Source organism: Anopheles ziemanni (assembly GCF_943734765.1).
Source record: "Anopheles ziemanni chromosome X unlocalized genomic scaffold, idAnoZiCoDA_A2_x.2 X_unloc_107, whole genome shotgun sequence".
NCBI lineage: Eukaryota > Metazoa > Arthropoda > Insecta > Diptera > Culicidae > Anopheles > Anopheles ziemanni.
In genome coordinates this window covers 50,001-55,000 of record NW_026689716.1, presented here as the reverse complement: position 1 = coordinate 55,000, position 5,000 = coordinate 50,001, and positions in this window count along the sequence as shown.

Genomic DNA, 5,000 nt, shown 5'->3' with positions numbered 1-5,000 from the left:
CGGATGTACTTCGGGTGTCACCTGTTGTCCGAGGCCACTTGCATGGTCAACGGTTGAGGTGGTGATGGCGGGTCGGTGCTGTAGGGTGCCGGCCTGTTGGCTGCCTTGGCCGGGTTGGTTGGTTAACACTTGATTGGGCTTGCACCCGAGGGTAATGGCACTTGAAGGTGGGTACTGGCCGGCTGACCTGGTGTGATGGTTGGTTGGTGAACACTTGGCGGTACTTGCACTTGGCTGTGCTTGGACTTGAAGGTGGGATCCGGCTGGCCTAGGCCATTGGTGGTTGGTTGGTGGGTTAGCCCTTAGCTGGGCTGGCTGGCTGGCTGGCCATCGGTGGTGTGGTGTGGTGAGGTGTGTGGAGTCGAGCATCGCGCGCCGTTGCCTTCTTCGGAGTGTTGTAGGTACGCAAGTGCTTGCAATGCAAAGAGGTTGGTGATGGAGTGACATTGCCTTCACCATGGAGTTGCGGGTACTTAGGTACTTGCAAGGAGATGGTGGTATGGTGGTGTTGCGTGTGTGGTGTTCGATTAGAAAGATATAATTTCTAAGTCCGGATTAGTGCTGTCAGTGGGGCCGCCGCTAACAGGTCCTGCACGGCCACCGTGGGGCTTGACTTGGCGCTATTCCGGACTTGGGGCGATCACGATGTCCCCGTGCGGGACTTAGAAGATGGAAGAACACAAGTACCCTTATCCCATGACTTGTGAGCGATTGGCATACGTTACCACATGAAGAGAAAAATTGGCTAAGTCCCGGATCCATATTATATGAACAGAATAATCGGCTAAGTCCCGGATCCATATTATATGAAGGGAAAAATCGGCTAAGTCCCGGATCCATATTATATGAAGGGAAAAATCGGCTAAGTCCCGGATCCATATTATATGAAGAGAAAAATCGGCTAAGTCCAGGATCCATATATGATAACCTAATAATCGGCTAAGTCCAGGATCCATATTATATGAAGAGAAAAATCGGCTAAGTCCAGGATCCATATATAATAACCTAATAATCGGCTAAGTCCAGGATCCATATAACATGAAGAGAAAAATCGGCTAAGTCCCAGATTGGGTCTGTCAGAAATACACTTCCAAGTTACCACACAAGCAAGCAAGATGGCCTAGTGATGGATCCATATGATATGAAGAGAAAAATCGGCTAAGTCCCAGATTGGGTCTGTCAGAAATACACTTCCAAGTTACCACACAAGCAAGCAAGATGGCCTAGTGATGGATCCATATGATATGAAGAAAAAAATCGGCTAAGTCCCAGATTGGGTCTGTCAGAAATACACTTCCAAGTTACCACACAAGCAAGCAAGATGGCCTAGTGATGGATCCATATGATATGAAGAGAAAAATCGGCTAAGTCCCAGATTGGGTCTGTCAGAAATACACTTCCAAGTTACCACACAAGCAAGCAAGATGGCCTAGTGATGGATCCATATGATATGAAGAGAAAAATCGGCTAAGTCCAGGATCCATATAATATGAAGAAAAAAATCGGCTAAGTCCCAGATTGGGTCTGTCAGAAATACACTTCCAAGTTACCACACAAGCAAGCAAGATGGCCTAGTGATGGATCCATATGATATGAAGAGAAAAATCGGCTAAGTCCCAGATTGGGTCTGTCAGAAATACACTTCCAAGTTACCACACAAGCAAGCAAGATGGCCTAGTGATGGATCCATATGATATGAAGAAAAAAATCGGCTAAGTCCCAGATTGGGTCTGTCAGAAATACACTTCCAAGTTACCACACAAGCAAGCAAGATGGCCTAGTGATGGATCCATATGATATGAAGAGAAAAATCGGCTAAGTCCAGGATCCATATAATATGAAGAGAAAAATCGGCTAAGTCCCAGATTGGGTCTGTCAGAAATACACTTCCAAGTTACCACACAAGCAAGCAAGATGGCCTAGTGATGGATCCATATGATATGAAGAGAAAAATCGGCTAAGTCCCAGATTGGGTCTGTCAGACATACACTATCAAGTTACCACACAAGCAAGCAAGATGGCCTAGTGATGGATCCATATGATATGAAGAGAAAAATCGGCTAAGTCCCAGATTGGGTCTGTCAGAAATACACTTCCAAGTTACCACATGAGCAAGCAAGATGGCCTAGTGATGGATCCATATAATATGCAGAGAAAAATCGGCTAAGTCCCAGATTGGGTCTGTCAGAAATACACTTCCAAGTTACCACATGAGCAAGCAAGTTACCACATGAAGAGAAAGCCGGCAAAGTCTGGGAATGTTACCACATGAACTGGAAAATGGGCAAAAACCTACCTTCACAGGGAACGTGAATAAGTAAGGCTGTAGACATCGGATCGACAAGCCAAAGACTGACATGGAAAGGAAATGAGTAGTACTAGCTTTCCTGAGAGTTGCAGAGCTTAGACTGCATATGAACGAAAGTTATTAAGCGTCAAAGTCAGAGAAGTTACCCAAAGGAACACAAGTTCCAACTTAGAGCATGTATACCGCCTAGACGGTAAGAGGTACGGCCAGGCTGAGGAATAAGGAAATGTTGGCCAACATGTTCCCTAACTATCCCCCGAAGACCGCAAAGCAATCCAACATCAACCAAGAAAGTTATAGCCCGATCAAGGAAACACCTACTTTGCACCGATATTGCACCAAATACATGTACCAAGCACCTTCGGTTGCATACCTGCAGGGGTTTACCATAGTAGGCCATGGAAGACCGATATACCGAACATAATCACTTTCTATCTCCTCGGGTGTTTGAGATAGCGCTTTGCGGTACAAGAACGAAAGTTAGACTTTATCTTGGTGCATCTTTTTGCCCAAGATCACAAGACCCTATCTACCAAGGCAAGAAAGTTGTGTGGGGACAAAATGTCCAAAAGTGCCCAAAGTGGCACACTTGAACCATATATTCGAGAAAAACACAAGTGTGGGCCCGAGCTAGCAAGTTGAAATGTTCTGACCGTCAGTAGCCCTAGTTGAGGTGCACTTATCATTATATGAGGCCAACGTGCCAGCTAGTCTCTAAAGGGGCGATATGGGTGTTCCAAGGTTTGTACCCAATTGAGGAAAAAACAGGGTAAGGTACGGTGTACCGCGAATAACTCGGGCTATAGATGTCCGATCGATGAGTTTGGCATATGTATGGAAAGGTCTCGACGAGACCTAACTACCCTGAAAGTATGAAGGCAAAGACTTGAATGACCGGGAAGTTATTAAGTGCACAAGTGGTAAAGTTGCACCAAAGTCCATGTTACCCGAAGTGGTACATGAACACCCAATATTCGACCAAAACACAAGTTTAGAGACGAGCTAGCGAGCTACATTGTTCAGACCGTCAGTAGCCCGCATCAAGACACGCATTTCATTATATTGAGCCTAGCCGCTAGCTCGACTCGAAGTCGGTCATATGGTTGGTTGATGGTTTGGACCGACCACGTGGTGTACCAAGGTGATGTACCTTTCATGAATTAAAACTCTGGCTGTATGGCACTGAGCGACAAGCTAAGGTGTGATTTGGAATAGTCTTGAGTGGGACTATTTAGGAAAAATGCGAACAAAAAATCACAAAGTCCTTGGGCGAAGCTATTAGCGAAACATAGAGCAAATTGGTACCAAAAACTATGGAAATGGGACTTGAGTCAAAAATAACCGCAAGTTGGAGAAGAGATAGCAAGCTTGCGTAGAACAATTATATTTGGTGCATGGTATCACCAACAAAAAAGTATATGGGGCCAAGGTGCTGGCTGGCCTCCAAAGTGGAGATATGGGCGATCCAAAGTTTGTACCCAAGTACGAACAAGTATGGAAAAAACAGGGTAAGGTACCAAGTACCATTAATAACTTCGGCTGTAGATGGCCGAGCGAGGCAAACGGCTCACCGTTGGAAAGGTCTTGGGGAGACCTATCTACCCTGAAAGTTTCATGAGGCTGAGTTGAAAGACCACGGAGATATTAGGTGATGATGGTCCAATTCGGGGACCAAGTCGCAGGAAATGGCGCTTGACCAAAATCACCCTTGGAAGGTGAATACCGGCTTACCGGTAAGAGATAGCGACTTGGCGTAGAATATTCATAAGTTGGGCGTGTAGAGACGCAACTTTTATTATATGGGGCCAACCCGGTCAGGGTGCTCCAAGTCGGTCGTTTGGTTGGTTTATGGTTTGGGCCGACCACGTGGTGTGCCAAGTTGAGGTACCTTTCATGAATTATAACTTGGTCAGTTTGCCACCGAGCGACAAGCTGCGGTGTGTTTTGGAATGGTCTTGAGTGGGACTATCAAGGAAAAATACCAATCGAAAATCAGCTTGTCCATGGCCGAAGCTATTAGTGAAACATATAGCAAAATGGGTCCAAAAACGAATGAAATGGGAATTGGACCAAGAATAACGGCAAGTTGGAGAAGAGATAGCAAGTTGGCGTAGAACAATTATATTTGGTGCATGGCATGACCAACAAAAAAGTATATGGGGCCAAGGTGCTGGCTGGCCTCCAAAGTGGAGATATGGGCGATCCAAAGTTTGTACCCAAGTATGGCAAAAACTGGTAGAGGTACCTTTCATGAATTACTGCTCAGGCTGTATGGCACTTAGCGGGACGCTTGGCTCTGGTATGGAATAGTCTTGAGTGGGACTATCAAGGAAAAATACGAACAAAAAATCACCATGTCCACGGACGAAGGTATTAGCGAAACTTAGAGCGAAATTGCGACCAAGTCGCTGGAAATGGCCCTTGGACCAAGTATACCGTCAAGGCGGTACGAGATAGCGAGTTGACGTGGAATATTTATAAGTTTGCCTCCACGAGACGAAAGTTTAGTTATATGGGGCCAACCCGCTCAGGGTTGTCCAAGTCGGTCATATGGCTGATCGAAATTTTCGACCAAGTACTGAGAAAACAGGGTAAGGTACCGTGTACCTCGAATAACTTTGGCTGTAGATGTCCGAGCGAGGCAAACGGCATAGCGTTGGAAAGGTCTTGAGGTGTTCTAGGCACCCTGAAA